Source organism: Moschus berezovskii, chromosome 14 (assembly GCF_049115385.1).
Source record: "Moschus berezovskii isolate FMDL1 chromosome 14, NW_MosBer_1.0, whole genome shotgun sequence".
Taxonomy (NCBI): Eukaryota; Metazoa; Chordata; class Mammalia; order Artiodactyla; family Moschidae; genus Moschus; species Moschus berezovskii.
This window is the reverse complement of record NC_142473.1, coordinates 87,637,382-87,655,981: the sequence shown is the minus strand read 5'-3', so window position 1 is coordinate 87,655,981 and position 18,600 is coordinate 87,637,382. Positions and strand designations below refer to the sequence as shown.

The following is an 18,600-nucleotide window of genomic DNA, read 5'->3' as shown; positions in this document are numbered from 1 at the left end:
AGAGAAAATAGCTATTAAAGATAGGACACACTTTTTTTTGCTAACTTAAGAAAGGTTACATCGGGGCCATCCCATGTCCGACTCTTTGCGACCCCACGGACTGTAGCCCACCAGGCTCCTCAGTCCATGGGATCTCCAGGCAAGAACACTGGATGGGGTCACCATTTCCTTCTCCAGGAGATCTTCCTGACCCAGGGATCCAACCCGGGTCTCCTGCATGGCAGGCAACAGACGCCTTACCCTCTGAAATACCAGGGAAACTTGAAAGGCCCATCATAAATCAGCCTCCTTGAAAGCAACTCTCTCAGATTCCAAGAGCATGCTAGTCTCAGGATTTCTGAATCCCCTGGTCCCTGAGGCTGGTATAGCAAAGGTCAAAAGGACAAGTAGTAGCTGCCCACAGAGACACTCTGGGTACTTTTCCCACCTTAGCTCCAGCTATTATCTTAGAGAAAATCAAATTCTGCTTCTCATTCTATAATAGACATTTTCCCCACATATATAATTTCCCTTTAAAATGGAATGATGTTATTTCAGTGAATAAAAGAGCCTCTTAAAATCCTTATTTATCCCACAAGTGTGATTGCTTTCCAATATTAAAGAAAATGCATCATGGTTTTACATCATTTGAAGATTTATGCACCAATGGACATAATGATAACATATTATTTGGAAGCATCAGGTTCTTACAAAAGCTGTGGGGTTCCTTCAACAAATGTGTGTCTTCGAGTATCTGAGCCGCTGAAGGTGCTGATTGTTATTAGGTGTTGATTATGGTTTTGCTTTCCTAAGACAGAGCTACATTCTTATATTTAAAATGGAAAACCAACAAGGACCTACTGTACAGCTCAGGGAACTCTGCTCAGTGTTACGTGCCATCCTGGGTGGGGGCAGGGTTTGGGGGAAAATGGGTGCACGTATACGTATGGCTGAGTCCCTTTGCTGTTCCCTGAAAGGACCACGACATTGTTACCCCACTATATCTTAATACAAAGTAAAAAGTTTAAAGTTTGAAAAAAAACCCCAACAGTTCACTGTCTTATGCACACTGAAGTATGACTACACATTGAAATCTTTTGTAGAGTTTTAGCAAATACTGATATTTGGCTTCCAGCCCCTGAGATGCTGAATTAATCAGTTTGATCAATGGGGCTCTAGAAAGTGTGCCAGATGATTCTAACGGACAGCCACGGTTGAAGCTCTGCTTTAGAGGAGTTATTTTCAGTCTGGGAAGACTGAGCTGCAGAAAGACTAGAAAGAAACCTTTGCATGTCAGTCCCTGCCCTGCCTTTTTTATTACAATTTATTATTTAACTCCTGAATAGTTTAGAAATATGTAATTCGTTTCCAATTATGTTATTTCTCATAATTTTATTACTGATTTCAAATTAACCACACTGTAGTCAGAGTGCGATCTGTGTGACCAACCTTTTAAAATTTTCACTTTAAAAGTTTCCCCCAGGGACTTCACTGGTGGCCCAGTGGCTAAGAATCCACGCTCCCAACACAGGGGGCCTGGGTTTGACTCCTGGTCAGGGAACGAGAGCCCACATACTGCAGCCAAAGATCTTGGGCTCTGCAACTCAGACCTGGTGCAGCCAAATAAATAAAAATAAATATTGAAAAAAGTTTCTCACAGACAAAATGGATACTTCAAAATGATATTAAGGAGATATTACTTGTTGACTCTGCTTCATACACTACTTTATCCACGGCAGTTACTGTATGTAAACAGACCTAATTTAACTTCAAATAAACCTTATGAGATAAGTTCTATTGTAATTATTTTTCTAGCTTTCCGATGAAGTCAGTTAAATAGAAGGATACCAATCTGTTTGAAGTCATAAAGCTCACAGTTGGCAGAGTCACACTCCAGAACACCTAATCTAAGACCGTGTTTTTAGTCACTAAGCTAAACACAGGAGTTATAATATCATTAATAATATCCTGAAATTTCCCAAGTAGCTTTTAAGAAGGGCTTTCCAAATGTTAGTATACTCTCTTTTGTCTTTGTGATAGGTAGGGGGTCTAATATTGAAAAGTGTAATATCCTCTTTTTAAATTTAAAAAAGTTAATTGGAGTATAACTGCTGTACAATGTGGCTTTAGTTCCCGCTGCACAGCAGGTCTCAGCCGTCTGTGTCCTTCCATCCCTGCCTCCTGAGCCACCCCCACCCGTCTGCCACCCACCCCGCTAGGTCGTCACAGCACCAGGCTGAGTGTGGGAACTCTGACACACAGAACGACCAGTTAGGGGCAAAGTTAACCAGGGTTATTTCTTTTAAAATTGTTCACTATTTCCCTCGATTCTGTGTTCGGTGTAGGTTGAAGGCAGTTTCTTCCCATGGACATTGGGGTAACAACTGACTTAAAGATTTATCGTTTTCCTAGAGATCTGAGGACCCCCCAAGGCGATGGCCGGAGGAAGCCACAGGACAACCGCAGAGTTCGTTCTCGGGGCTCTCCGAGTTTGCACAGCTCACCGCTATCCTCTTTTCAACATTCCTAGGGATCTACCTGGTGACAGCGCCTTGGAACCTGGGACTCATCGCCCTCATCAGGATGGACTCCTGTTTGCACACGCCTGTGTACTTTTTCCTCAGTAACCTGTCCTTGCTGGCCACCTGCTGTGTTTCCACCATAGCTCGTAGAATGCGCTTAGGCTTCTTCAGGAAGCCTGAATTCATCTCCTTTACGGGGCGCACCATGCAGTACTTCCCTTGCGCTAGCCTGGGGCTGACTGAGTGCTGTCTGCTGGCGGCCCTGGCCTATGGTCGCCACGTCGCCGGGTGCAGCCCTCTGCTCTAACAGCCGCCGTGTGCCCCACGCTCTGCGTGCAGACAGTGGCAGGATCTTGTATAACTGGATCCTTTGGCTCATGCATTCAGTTGTGTGCCTTACTTAGCTCCACTTCTGCGGAGCAAACATCATCAGCCATTTCTTCTGCGACCTGCCCCCAACAGCTAACCCCATCCTGCTCGGACACCTTCTTCTTTCAAGTCATGACATCGGTGCTCACAGTCATCTTTGGGCTCATGTCTGTCCTGGTTGTCATGATATACTATGGTTACACTGTCACCACCATTCTGAAGATCACTTCAGCTGAAGGCCGGTCCAAGGCCTGCAACACTTGTGCTTCCCACCTGACAGCAGTGACCCTCTTCCTTGGCTCGGGTATCTTTGTTTATATGTATCCTAATTCTGGCGGTTCCTCGAGCCAAAACAAGCTGGCATCTGTCTTGTACGCTGTTATAATCCCCAGGCTAAATCCATTGATCTATAGCTTGCTGAAGAAGGAAATCAAAGATGCCCTAACCGTATGGAAGAAGAGACTCTTTCCCTGGTGTTACTGACTATGGAATTTATTTCAGCTGTACGCTGTGGGAGAAATGTCAGCTGAAACACTGATCCGCGGCTCTCCTAACTGCAGGGTGAGTTATGATCACTGTCGTCTCCTGATGTAAACCCATGGCTGGCGTAAGCAGAGGACAATACATGAGGAGCATCCGGAAGTTCATTATCTCCGTGCTTCACCAGCGACGACCTAATCTATCAATAGGGCAAGAGATTCACAAGCACCTTTGTAGCTGGTTATGATGATGTGACTCTTCCACTTCAGTGTTCCATCCTTCAGCACGTACTACCTCAAGGACCAACGGTGCCAGTGGACCAAGCAGATCACGGTTGCCAGGAGACCAGCAAGCCTCCCGTTAGCACCTCACTTTAGGCAGGACAGGAATTGCTATTAGTACCGAGCTCTTTTAAAAAAGAATTTCCTAACTCATTCTCTTAGTTCTCTCATTTAACCTATTCTTTCACCTCTGGAAACCATGAATTCATTACTTCATTTATGGACTTGTCTAAAGCAAAAATAAACATAAGAGATCAAAGATTTGTTAACTTCATACATTGCAACAAGAATGCTCAACATGTCTGTCATATTTAAGATTTGGTTGATCAGTTGGCTTGTTAGGGATACTTAGACAATTTTTTAATCTGTTATTGCTATGCAGTCATCTCTGTTCTTCCTTCTTCACTGTGTAACTGGAAAAGGGAATCAGAAAATGGCCCTTTGCTGGTGAGATGATCTAGTGCCTGATTTTGGCACCTCCAACGTCTTTATGTTACTTTTTTTTGTTGTTTTTTGCTTTTTGAGTAGACCAAGTCTCCACTAGGAAGCTGTTTTTCCAATAATTAACAAGTGGAAAGTGGTTGGTCAATAAGCTATAAGAAGTTGGTACATGAGAAAAGTCTGGTCCATGGACTCTGTACATGAGAAAGTCTCTCAAGTACTCTGGTACATGAGAAAGTCTAGATTTTTCTATTTCCCTTGTAACCTTGGTTGGAATTGTTACAAGGCATAGAAAAATACTCAAGTATTGAGGCTGGGACAGAAAGCACTCTTGTTTATCTTCTGGTGGGATTCTGATTTTCATAATCTTTAGGCCAGAAATGAAAAACATAATTCAGGAGACTATTTTTGGTAAAAGGCATTCTGTTCATTTTTCCTTTTACGTTAAGAAGGGAAAATTCAAATGGCATCTGGTCCCATCACTTCATGGCAAAGAGATGGGTAAGCAATGGAAATAGTGACAGACTTTATTTTCTTGGACTCCCAAATCACTGCAGACAGGGACTACAGCCATGGAATTTAAAGATGCTTGCTCCCTGGAAGAAAAGCTATGACCTACACATCATATTAAAAAGAAGAGACATTACTTTGCTGACAAAGGTCCATCTAGTCAAAGCTGTGGTTTTTCTGGTAGTCATGTATGGATGTGAGAGATGGACCATAAAGAAGACTGCGTGCCCAAGAATTGATGCTTTTGAACTGTGGTGCTGGAGAAGACTCTTGAGAGTCCCTTGGACTGCAAGGAGATCCAACCAGTCCATCCTAAAGGAGGTCAGTCCTGAATATTCATTGGAAGGACTGAGGCTGAAGTTGAAGCTCCAATACTTTGGCCACCTGATGTGAAGAATGGACTCATTGGCAAAGACCCTGATGCTGAGAAAGATTGAAGGCAGGAGGAGAAGGGGACGACAGAGGATGAGATGGTTGGATAGCATCACCAACTCAATGGACATGAGTTTGAGCAAGCTCCGTGAGATGGTGAAGGACAGGGAGGCCTGGAGTGCTGCAGTCCATGGGGTCACAAGGAATGTGTGCTAAGTCGCGTCAGTTGTGTCTGACTTCCTGCAACACTATGGACTGCAGCCTGCCAGGCTCCTCTGTCCATAGGATTCTCCAGGAAAGAACACTGGAGTGGGCTGCTGTGCCCTCCTCCAGGAGATCTTCCCGATCCAGGATGGAACCCACATCTCTTATGTCTACCTGCATCGCAGGTGGGTTCTCTACCACTAGCATCACCTTGGAAGCTCACTTTAGCACAGAGAACTAAACTCAAAATCCTGTGAGAAACCATAATGAATATTCAAAAAATGTATACATATGTATAACAGAATCGCTTTTCTGTACAGCAGTAATTAACACAGCACTGTAAATCAACTATATTTGAATAAATGAAATGTATGAGTTTCAGACCCTCATAGTCTATGCTTCGCCTCGCACCTTGGGTGTGCACTCCCCAGAGAGAGCCTTCACAGGCACTTTGTCCAGCCCAGCAGCACTGACCAGCTCCTCTCCTTGGTGAATGAGGTGCAGGGTTCCCACAGAGCCTTCGGGAATGGGTAATGGGAGATCATTTTTGAGCTCCCCTAGAGAGTCAGTGGTATTATTAGCGGCTGCTTCTGGGTGCCAGGAGTTTGTGCTTTTTTTAATGCACTGTTCTGTGTTCTTCTAGCTTCCCTTGGATTTATTTTAAATTAAGTTGAAAAGAATCAAGGGCAGAGAAGTGCCTGAGAAGGGTAGAGTGGAGCTAGAAAATCAAGCCCCTGAAGTCTTGTTTACTATCTACCCCCTGGCTGCTCTACTGTGCTTGGGCAGGCTGTTCAGATTCCTTTTAACCATCCAAAAGTTACCAAGAGCATCTTCTGACTACCTCTTATAAATTCACCGGAGAGATTTGTATTTGGAGTTGATGAAAATAACCTCTGATACATAGTTGAGTGAAGAAAAGCCTCCAAACCATGCAAAACAGGAACGCAAAGGCTCATTCCATGAACACACAGGCCTTGTGATTGCAGTAATAAAGGTGCTCTCTTATTTAGATCATTCTGTCTGATCTCACCATTGGGAAAGAGGATTGTGCCACCCAGAATGAATGGGTAAAGATAAAAAGGAAGTCCATGACATGGGTATATTCATAAACAGAGAGAAGCACGACTTGACAGGTAGCCTTGAAAAGTAAACAGCAGAAAGTGAATTATTGATGGAGCCACACCCTGATGAGATTGCTTTCTCCTTGGAAGGGAAGACAAATTATTTATTTGAAATAGGCATGACTGTTGTAAGAATGAGTACTGGTACTGAAGAGTCAGACACGACTGAGCGACTGAACTGAACTGAACTGATAAATTTAGTAGCCAGAATAAGCCTAAGGGACTCGATTGTCATGGGAAACAATGGTCAAGGCAACCATTAAGAAGAATCTGTGTGCTCCACTCTCAAACTGCAGAATTAAAGGCTCCGGCCACAGTCTGCAGCAGCGCCTGGTGGTTCAGGCTTTCCCTGATGCTCTCTGTCACCACAGGTACTTGGGGGGAAAATACAAAACCCTGACCTCCACAAGTGTGTGTTAGTTTCCTTTGTTCTCACAGCGGTGACACTTGCGTCTCTCTGTGGGGGACCAAGGACACATATCATCTCAAATAAAAGACGAAGGACTGAAGCTTAGAGACTGCAGCATACTGTCCAAAATCACAGTGGGATTGCAAGTAAAGCACCAGTGTGCATAAGGGATCTTCTCTTGAGTGATGGAAATGCTGTAAAAGTGGATCGTGGGCATGATTTCACTCTACTAAAATTATTGCACACTTAAAATGGATGGATTTATTATGGTATGTGAGCTATACTTTAACAAAACTCTTGAAAATAAAAATGAGAAGAAAAAAATAAATATCTTGAAGCAAGACCTGGCTAAAAGACTGTGACTATGTCCTGTTCTATTCTGAACCACAGAAATGAGCTTAGAATAAGTCTTCAATCATCAGGCCCCACAGGTATTCACACATTCTTCCGTTTAGCCAGCATTTAGTGGACACTTCCTAACGGGCTCAGTGATGAGAGAATGAGTAATCACACTGGGGCTTCCCTGGGGCCTCAGTGGAGAAGAATCCACCTGCCAATGCAGGAGACTTCAGGAGACATGGTTTTGAGCCCTGGGTTGGGAAGATTCCCTGGAGAAGGAAATGGAAATCCACTCCAGGATTCTTGCCTGGAGAATCTCATGGAGCCTGGTGTGGGGTCACAAAGAGTCGGACATGACTGAGCCACTAAACAGCAACAACTTCCCTAGGAATTTCATTCTCTAGGAGGGGACATGATGTAAAAATAAATTAATAGTACATGGAAAGGATGTGACATTTTTGAATCCTGCCTGTAATGTTCAAGGAGTTCATGATCTGAGCCACAGTCAGCTCCTGATCTTATTTCTGCTGACTGTATAGAGCTTCTCCATCTTTGGCTGCAAAGAATATAATCAATCTGATTTCCGTACTGACCATCTGGGGATGTCCACGTGTAGAGTCTTCTCTTGTGTCATTGGAGAGGGTGTTTGCTATGACCAGTGCCTTTTCTTGGCAAAACTCTATTAACCTTTGCCTGCTTCATTCTGTACTCCAAGGCCAAACTTGCCTGTTACTCGAGGGATCTCTTGACTTCCTACTTTTGCATTTCAATCCCCTATGATGAAAAGAACATCTTTTTTTGGGTATTAGTTCTAGAAGGTCTCGTAGGTCTTCATAGAACTGTTTAACTTCAGCTTCTTCAGCATTACTGGTTGGGGCATAAACTTGGATTATTGTGATATTGAATGGTTTGCCTTGGAAATGAATAGAGATCATTCTGTCGTTTTTAAGATTGCATCCAAGTACTGCATTTTGGACTCTTTTGTTGACTATGATGGCTACTCCATTTCTTCTAAGGGATTCCTGCCCACAGTAGTAGATATAATGGTCATCTGAGTTAAATCCAGTCCATTCCATCTTAGTTCACTGATTCCTAAAATGTCGATGTTCACTCTTGCCACTTCCTGTTTGACCACTTCCAATTTGCCTTGATTCATGGACCTAACATTCCAGGTTCCTATGCATTATTGCTCCTTACAGCATCAGACTTTACTTCCATCACCAGTCACATCCACAACTGGGCGTTGTTTTCACTATGACTCTGTCTCTTCATTCTTTCTGGAGTTATTTCTCCACTCTATTCCTTATCAAAAAATTCAGATTTAAAATGAAGAAAATAGGAAAAATCACTAGATCATTCAGATATGACCTAAATCAAATCCCTTACAATTATAGAAATGAGAAATAGATTCAAGGGATTAGATCTGATAGACAGAGTGCCTGATGAACTATGGATGGAGGTTTGTGACATTGTATAGGAGGCAGGGAGCAAGACCATCCCCAAGGAAAAGAAATGGAAAAAGGCAAAATGGCTGTCTGAGGAGGCCTTACAAGTAGTTGAGAAAAGAAGAGAAGCAAAAGGTAAAGGAGAAAAAGAAAGATATACCCATTTGAATGCAAAGTTCCAAAGAGTAGCAAGGAAAGATAAGAAAGCCTTCCTCAGTGATCCATGCAAAGAAATAGAGGAAGACACTAGAATAGGAAAGACTAGAGATATCCTCAAGAAAATTAGGGATACCAAGGGAACATTTCATGCAAAGATGGGCTCAGTAAAGGAGATAAATGGTATGGACCTAATGGAAGCATTTTAAGCATATTAAGAAGAGGTGGCAAGAATACAAAAGAGATCTTCACGACCCAGATAACCATGATGGTGTGATCACTCACCTAGAGCCCACCATCCTGGAGTGTGAAGTCAAGTGGGCCTTAGTAAGCATGACTAGGAACAAAGTTAGTGGAGGTGATGGAATTCCAGTTGAGCTATTTCAGATCCTAAAAGATGATGCTGTGAAAGTGCTTCACTCAATATGCCAGCAAATTTGGAAAACTCAGCAGCGGCCACTGGACAGGAAAAGGCCAGTTTTCATTTCAACCTCAAAGAAAGGCAATGCCAAAGAATGCTCAAACTACCACACAATTGCACTGATCTCACACACTAGCAAAGTAACGCTCAAAATTCTCCAAGCTACATTCATACCATCTTCCATAGTGGCTGTATCAATTTACAGGGGTGGGATGGGGAGGGAAATGGGAGGGAGTTTCAAAAGGGAGGGGATATATATACCTATGGCTGATTCATGTTGAGGTTTGACAGAAAACAGCAAAATTCTGTAAAGCAATTATCCTTCAATAAAAAATAAATTAATTAAAAAAAACCATTTTCCAAGCTAGGCTTCAACAGTACAAGAATCATGAACTTCCATATGTTCAAATTGGATTTAGAAAAGGCATAGAAATCAGAGATCAAATTGCCAGCATTCATTGGATCATTGAAAAAGCAAGAGAGTTCCAGAAAAACATCTACTTCTGTTTTATTGACTATGCCAAAGCCTTTGACTATGTAGATCACAACAAACTTTGGAAAATTCTTCAAGAGATGGGGATTCCAGAACACCTGACTTGCCTCTTGAGAAACGTGTTCAGGTCAAGAAGCAACAGTTTGAACGGGACATGGAACAACAGATTGGTTCCAAATTGGAAAAGGAGAAAGTCAAAGCTGTATACTGTCACCCTGTTTATTTAACTTATATGCAGAGTATATCATGTGAAATGCCAGGCTGGATGAAGCACAAGCTGGAATCAAGATTGCCGGGAGAAATATCAATGACCTCAGATATATGGATGACACCACCCTTACAGCAGAAAGTGAAAAACTAAAGAGCCTCTTGATGAAAGAATATAGTCAAAAAGCTGGCTTAAAGCTCAACATTCAGAAAACTAAGATCATGCCATCTGGTCCCATCACTTCATGGCAAATAGATGGGGAAACAGTGGAAACAGTGGCAGACTTTATTTTGGAGGGCTCCAAAATCACTGCCGATGGTGACAGCAGCCATGAAATTAAAAGATGCTTGCTCCTTGGAAGAAAAACTATGACAAACCTAGACAGCATATTAAAAAGCAGAGACATTAATTTGCCAACAAAGGTCCGTCCAGTCAAGGCTATGGTTTTTCCAGTAGTCATGTATGGGTGTGAGTGTTGGATCATAAAGTAAGCTGAGTGCCAAAGAATTGAAGCTTTTGAACTATGATATTGGCAAAGACTCTTGAGGGTCCCTTGGACTGCAAGGAGATCCAACCAACTTGACCTTGGTTGATCAACTTAAACTTGATCCTCTAGTCAATCCTAGAGGAAATCAGTCCTGAATAGTCTTTGAAAGGATTGAAGCCAAAGCTGAAGCTGAAACTCCAATACTTTGGCCACCTGATGCAAAGTGCTGACTCACTGAAAAAGACCCTGATGCTGGGAAAGATTGAAGGCAGGAGGAGAAGGGGATGACAGAGGATGAGATGGTTGGATGGAATCCAAGACTCAATGGACATGAGTTTGAGTAAGCTCAGCTGTCAGAATAGCTCTTATAAAAAAGGCAACAAGCAACAAGTGTTGATAAGGATGTGGAGAAAAGGGAACATTTGTGACCTGTTGGTGGGAACATAAGTTGGTGAAATCCACTATGGAAAACATATGATGGTTCCACAAAATATTAAAAACAGATCTACCAAAAGATCTAGTAGTTCCACTTCTGGGCATTTTTATGAAGAAAACAAAAATATTAACTCAAAATGTTGCATGCACCTCAAAGTTCATGGCAGGATTATTTACAGTAGCCAAGATATGGAAGCAACCTAAGAGTCCATCAAAATACAGGATATATTGAATATATTGGATGTATCCAAAATATTGGATATATTAGATATATCTAAAATATAATGAATAAAAAATGTGACATATATGTGCAAATATATATAAAGGAATAGTACTCAGTCACAAAAAGATGAACCTTTCCTTTCATGACAACCTAAATGGACCTAGAGGATATTACACTTAGTGGAATAAGTCAGGGGAAGACAAATACTATATAATTTCACTTATTTATAAAACCTAAAAAAAACAAAGGTAAGAAAACAAATAAAGACTCATAGATACAGAGAACAAGTTGGTGGTTTCCATAGGAGGGGGATGAACAAAATAGAGGAGGGAGATTAAGAAGTGCAAACTATCAGCTATAAAATAAATGTCATGATATGTGATGTGCAGGATAAGGAATGTAGGCATTAACATTGTTATGACTTTGCGTGGTGACAGGTGGTAACTAGACTTACAGTGGTGATGATTTTGCAGTGTTTAAAAGAGCAAATTATTATGTTGTACAACTGAAACTAACATACTATTGTAAATCAATTATATTTTAATAAATAGTAAAGATAAATATTATACCATACTTATGTTTATGATGATGTTTATAAATCACTTAAATATGTATTATAACAAGTTGAGGGAGACATATATATGCATATAATATTCTGAAAATACAATGTTCAGAAGAGACTGAAGAAATCAATCCATAAAGAAAGGTTTTAGATTAAGATGATATAAGATGCATTCCTACTCTAGCGATTCATTGGTCTAAAAAGCTTTTAAACTTGAATCATCCACGAAGAGAAAGTGGAATCAGCAGGGGAATCTGTCATGTTCTCTGCTGCCATTACACCAGGGAACGATTACCTGGACAGGTTAATCAGCCATCTGCTTTCCACTTTGGATCCTAAGGCAGCATTTAAGTGAACTCCCGGTGGAAGTGCCTCTCTTATCAAGGCTGGCCAGGAGACTGCACGGCCAAAGAAGTCTGGACGGGGAAGGTCCTCCTGTAGGAACGTTCCTTTAGAAGACGGTTGAAAGTAAGTGTTCAGTGCCTTTCCTAAGCAGCAGGCTTTGAGCCCAAAGACTCTTGCGCTTCCAATGATCCTCCGTTATTCTTATCCTGTCTAAAATACCTTCTTGTTTACTATCGGTATCGAGGATAGCTGTGCAGTCCTACTGCCCACAACCCCACAGCGTTTATGGTCCGTTTGGAAATGATTAACGGGAGTGGCTTCCGGTGCGCTTAGGCGCCCTTTCAGTCCTTACTTCTTCAGAATCCCGCTCCCTAGGGATTTTAACGGGAACCATTCCTCTGCGTCTCTGTTTGACAACGTGAGCTCCACCTCTTCATGTCCTCAGCACACATAGGGAGCGGATCACTTTGTGATCAATCGTTTCTTAAGACACTGGCTTAGCAAGATCAACTTGCTTGTGTCTCGAACAACCATTTACATGATTTCTTATTTCTTCTGGGTGTTTGGAGCTTAAAAAAAAAAAAATCAGGGAGAGTGAGAGCATTTCTGGAGCATTTATTTCCGCTCTGAGACACCTTTGCTGTGATTGCGGTTCATCCGCTGAGTCTTGTCTGACTCTGTGACCCCACGGACTGCAGCACGCCAGGCTTCCTCGTCTTTCACTACTTCCCGGAGTTTGCTCAAATTCATGTCCACTGAGTCGGGGATGTCACCTTTTAAACAGTAATTTTAATTATGGTTAACAATAATAAGAACCCACATTAAGACCCATCATTAAGTCTCAACTTAAATGATAGTAACATATAACAACTTTTACCAAGATTCACTAAATCATGCTACAAAGCCTAGTTGAAAAATAAAATGGCTTACTCAATTAAAACCTAGTCTACAATGATACCAAATATTTAATCTGATTGACTTCTTTTTCCGGAATAGACTGATTGTCTACAGCTTTTAGAACAATGACTTCACAGCTACAAAATGTTATCGTCAACCTTATTCACTTCAGAAAATGCTGGTGAATTTTTATTGGAAGCATTTCATTCTCAGTGGATGCCTATAGAGAGCAAGACTTCTAAACTCATCTAATTAACAGTAGAAGCGAGAAGAGAAATAAAATATTCGTTGACGGACACATAAGATTTTATTTTCAAAAAAGGTAATCCCTAAGTCATTTGAAATAGTTAAGCACATTTTATGAGTTTAAAATACATGTGATCGTTATATCATAAAACATTAGAAAAAGTCAACTACATCAATTTCTGCATGTTCAGTGTTGTCTAGGGGCCAATATTCATGGTTAGGGAGCAAAAGTGCATGAAAATATCTGTGGTCTTCAGGAAATTAAAGCCTAGCTTGGGAAATCACTGTATGTTATCTATTTGTCATTAAAAAAAAAAGCAAGATAAAAAATTCCTGGAGTTTTAATATAAATTGAGTCATGGAGAAGAGGTAAATAAAGGAACATTTATTGAAACACTATTCTGTCAAAGATAATTTAATAATAATATTAGTAACCAAAATAAAGCAACTTTCCACCCTGTTCCAGGAGTTGTGTAAGGAACTATAGGTACATGAACTCATGCCATCTCTGCTGTGGCCCTACTACCAATCATGACATCTGTGCAGGACACTGGAGCTGTGTTTTCAGGTAGATTGTTGCGATATAGTTACAGGAAACAACTTTTGTGAACTTACAATGAGTTAGAGACTCAAAAATAAAATGAGGAGAAAACCAAACACATATGTATAATATAGTATTTATTTTTAATTTGGATTTTTATGTATTCTGCCAGTTTATAGAAATGCATATTTATATACTGATATAACATATTGACATATTGATCTTGTAGCATGTAAACTTATCGAATGCACATTAGTTCTTGGAGTTTCTGGTAGACTCTGGACACATCTCCTCATTCCCCGTTAACTGAAGGCACATCTTAGCTTTTTGTTTGGAGAATATAATTCCAATTTCAGAGAGTAAGCAATTTTTCTACACAGTTTCAGAAGGGATAGTTGAATAAATTACAAGCCCACAGATATTTGTTATGTACCTACATTGTTTGGTTCAGCCACTAAACTAAATCTCACGGTGGTACATTGTTACCTTAATGGACACCAGTGAATCACAATTCCTTATTTCCATGTCCTTGTATAGTCCCCTTCCACAGTGAGTCATTGCTTGGCTATGTGACCGACTTTGATCAATGAAGCATCAACACATTTGACACAAGAGGAGGCCAGATGAGTGCTTGTCCTTGGGACTAGCTCTCTTGGAATTCTGAGGTCACACTTAGAAGAATCAAGGGTGAAAGGCACGTGGAGAGAGAATCCCAGCCATCTCAACCATTCAGTCATCCCAGGTGAGCCCCAAAACAGGTGAGGTCATCTCAGACCATCCAAGCCATCAGTGAATACAGCCACATCAGGGCTCCAAGTGAAACCCACAGATGCTCCAAGAAAAAACAAGGTGAGAGATGATGAATTGTTGGTGTTTTAAGTCAATAAGCTTGAAGTGGTTTGTTACACATCAGTACATAACTGATACATTAGATATTTTTTGTTGCTGTTTAGAAGCTAAGTCCTGTCTTATCCTTTGGCAACCCTGTGGACTGTAGCCCTCCAGGCTCCTCTGTCTCTAGGACTTCCGAGGCAAGAATACTAGAGTGGATTGTCATTCCTTCTCCAGCAGATCTTCCTGATCCGAGGATTGAACCCACGTCTTCTGCATTGCACGTGGATTCTTTTACCACTGAGTCACTAGGAAAGTCCATATTAGATGTTAAAGGAATATTAAAAATACATTCATCTTGCCTAAAAGCACAGTTTAAGGTGTAATGGGAAAACTCGTAAAAATAAGAACAATGAGATTCTTATTGAACTAGAAAAATATGAAGGGGCTGAGGGAGCATAGAAGAAGGAGCTTCATATTCATAAGAGTGACAGATTACCAGGGGAGGCAGGAAAAATATGCTTACCTTTACACATTGTGTATTTCCCTCTTCATATTAAATCACTTGCTTTCTTTGCATTCCTCCTTGAAAATATGTGAAGAGCAATAGGGAACTGGCCCAGGAGCCATTTGAAATACTTATTTGATCTTCCTTTTACTGTTTCCCAAATGATAGCCTTACTTGGTGCCTGGGCAGATGTTAGCTATTCAATAACATCAGATTATTTGCTGAACAGAGAAACATTTTCTGTGACTTATAAATAGTTACTTAATTTGGGCTTTGTTATTAAAAGGAAATAAAGGCAAAACACCTACTTCATGGGATGTAAATTTTATTTTGGTAATATAACATTTTCTTGTATCAGATTAAGAGAGAAAGAAAGCAAGAATACAAGAATGACTTTGTTTCTTGACTGAATGTTGAACTACTCTTGGTAAGTGTATTAATACTAAGCAGATGAATAATTTATTATGCTATTTGTCCTCCAAAATCCTAGAAATGGCATTTCCAAGTTGAGTGACTGCTCATCCACTTTTATTTTCAAACTTCTAAGTTATTTTCCCATAAATTTTATTTTTATATGGTATTCTGAAAACATTGTATATGCAGTGAGTTTCCATAAGAAAAGAATCCTGGAAGAACGGGGCTTGCCCTTTAAAGGTTCACTCTGTTTGCCGATCTCAATGCCACCCTTTGATGTCAAGGTGGCAGGATTGCACTAAGGCTGCTTGGCCAGTCCACCCATTTCACATGCTTTAAGGTAAGTGAAGAAGTAGTATTTATTCTATTCTGAACCTCTTATTTTTAATCACAGCCAATGATTCTGATTGCTATATGTTTGGTCTTGAATTAACAATGGGGAGAGAACGCAGATAACAAATGGAAGCGACATAAAAATAACTGAGGAATAAATATGAAGTTTTCTATTTATTTTTCTAGTTATGTAAGCTTTCTCTACTTCTGGGAGTTTTAATCATTATCATCATCATCATTATCTAAAACTTTACTTTGTTTTCTCTTACCACTGAATTAGAAAATGTATATTACAATAAATACTTTATCATTTCTGGGCTGGAGTGGTTCAGATGGTAAAGCATCTGCCTGCAATGTGGGAGACCTGGGTTTCATTCCTGGATTGGGAAGAGCCCCTTGAGAAGGGAATGGCGACCCACTCCAGTGTTCTTGCCTGGAGAATTCCATGGAGGGAGGAGCCTGGTGGGCTACATTTCACGGGGTTGCAAAGCGTCAGACACCAGTGAGCGACTTTCACTTTATCATTTCTAACTTGTCATTAAAAAACTTTTTTAAAAAAATGCATCAATAATACAAGGATGAAAAACTATACAGAGTGAAGTAAGTCAAAAAGAGAAAAACAGATATCCTACATTAATGCACATATGTGGAATCTAGAAAAGTGGGAGAGATGATCTTATTTGCAAAGCAGAAACAGAGACACAGATGCACAGAACAAATGTATGGGTAACCAAGTGGGAAAGGAGGGATGGGATGAGTTGGGAGACTGGGCTTGGCATATACACATTACTGATACTATGTAAAAGTCACATATAACTAATGGGAACCTACTGCACAGCACAGGGAACTCCACTCATTGCTCTGTGGTGACCGAGATGGGAAGGAAAAGAGGGGATATATGCACATGGATAACTGATCGACTTTGCTGCACAGGGGAAACTAACAATGTTGGGAAGCAATTATGCTTCAATAAGAATTAATTAAAAGTAAAATTAAAACAAAACAAAAAACCAATCAACTTCACTGAAAGTATTTTCTAAAATTTCAAACATAATCTTATGGCCTCAAGATCTCCAGAGTATAAGTCCCTTTAGGACAAAGATGGCAAAATAGACTATAGAAATACCGCAGCAACTAGTGTTCCCAAAGAAACCTTTGTTTAACTTCTTGAGGTATAAATATGTTATAAATGTGGCTGATGCACGCATTCGATCTCTACTGAAGGTGTTCTAAAGGCATCAGCTTACAATTCAGGTCTTACTGTAGGGACATAGTCTGGATCTTGTGATCTCACTGGCAACATCGATGGACGGTATTGAGTCAGTACGATTTTCCCTTTCCTAGTATTCAAATGACTCTCTTTGAGGAATAAAAACAATGTCTTAGAATATTAGGTTACTTTTCTTTCCGTGTGTTTTCCTACCGTGACTGCTGCTCCCTTATTTGGAAAACATGGTCCCTATCATATATGGAGAATACTAAACTTGCCTCATTTTACGATGAGGAAACTGATGGCACACAGAAGCTGTGACAATGTAGGGATGGAGCTTGGAACAACCCAGGGCTTCACTCAAGTTTAATAATCTTACTATTATCATATTCATTAAGATTGTCAGTGTTTCTTTGGTTATTTATAGAAACAACTCAGCAAACAAAAATCATCTGTTATTTCCTCCCAAGTTAATGTAATAATGAAGCATAGTAAAAATGTCCTTTTGTTTTCTGAGTTCATCATAAAGGCCTTTTGAAGACATAACCATGAAGACCACCAAAACAATCTCAGCGTGAAAACGTGAGGAATGCTTTTCTCACCACTTATCACAATATCCTATTGTTTCACATAAAACATAGTCACAAGGAGTTACAAAATGTGCAGGACTGGACACACGGCACATGCACTGTTAGCTTAAAAACTGGGCAGCACAGCAACTCTGTAAACAACTTCATGATGGAAGCGACTTTAATCAGTGGAGAAGTCATTCAGCTAATTGTGTTGGGAGAGTTTGGAAAAACAAAACCAAAATTATCTCATAATTATACTTGACACTATGTACTAAAATACTCCAGAAATTTTAAATGTAAATATAAAAATACAACCAAATTCAAAGAAAATATTAAAAAGACTTTTGGATTGTGTAAAGCAATATTTTTTGTGTGTGTAATACTAAAGCCAGGTACCATAAATATCATAGAAAATTGAGTGAAAAAAGTGAAAGTGTTAGTTGCTCAGTCATGTTTGACTCTGCGATTTCATGAATTGTAGCCCACCAGGCTCCTCTGTCCATGGAATTTTCCTGGCAAGAGTACTGGAATGGGTTGCCATTTCCTCCTCCAGGGGATCTCCCCAGCCGAGAAGTTGAACCCAGATCCCCTGCATTCAAGGCTGATTCTTTACTGTCTGAGCCACAATTGAGCACCTAAAAATAAAAGAAATCCATATAGCAAAATCCAACATAAAAAATACTGATATGAAATGATACACTTGGAAGAGATTTCGCAAAATATATGAGGGAGAAAGAATTATGATCCTTGATATGTTAAAAGCTCCTGCAAATCAATAATAACCTACTAAACACATGGGTAAAACATATACAGGCAAGTCAATAAAGGAAATGCAAATAGAAACAATGAAACAGTTTTTTTTTTTTTTAAACCTGCAAGATTGTCAAAGAGTAAAGCTGAACACTTATGGGCAGTATTGAATGGGATGGTAAGATAGTCTATCATAAAATCTTGAATTTGTGTAAACTAGTACCAGTTTTCAGGCAACAGTTTGGCAACATCTCTGTGTTTCCATGTGCGCACATGTATGCGCAGGAAAAATTGCAAAAACACATCACAAACCATCAAGTGTGCTGAGCAATGGGGTCCTCAATGTATTTAAACTAATTTTATAGTTTCTTATACTGACTATGAGTAATTTTTGTCCAAAAACATGAAACTATATCCAAAACAAGTAGGTTTCATGATATTAAAATAGACAATCTTTAACCCAAGAATCTTTTCTGCAGTTTGAAGAAACCTCAAG

The 18,600-nt window shown here is 40.2% G+C and overlaps 1 pseudogene; it reads left to right on the top strand.

Annotated features, from left to right (window-relative positions):
• Window positions 1-2,414: 2,414 nt before the first annotated feature.
• LOC129554183 (olfactory receptor 5AN6-like) lies at window positions 2,415-3,353 on the top strand (annotated as a pseudogene).
• The last annotated feature ends 15,247 nt before the right edge of the window (window positions 3,354-18,600 follow it).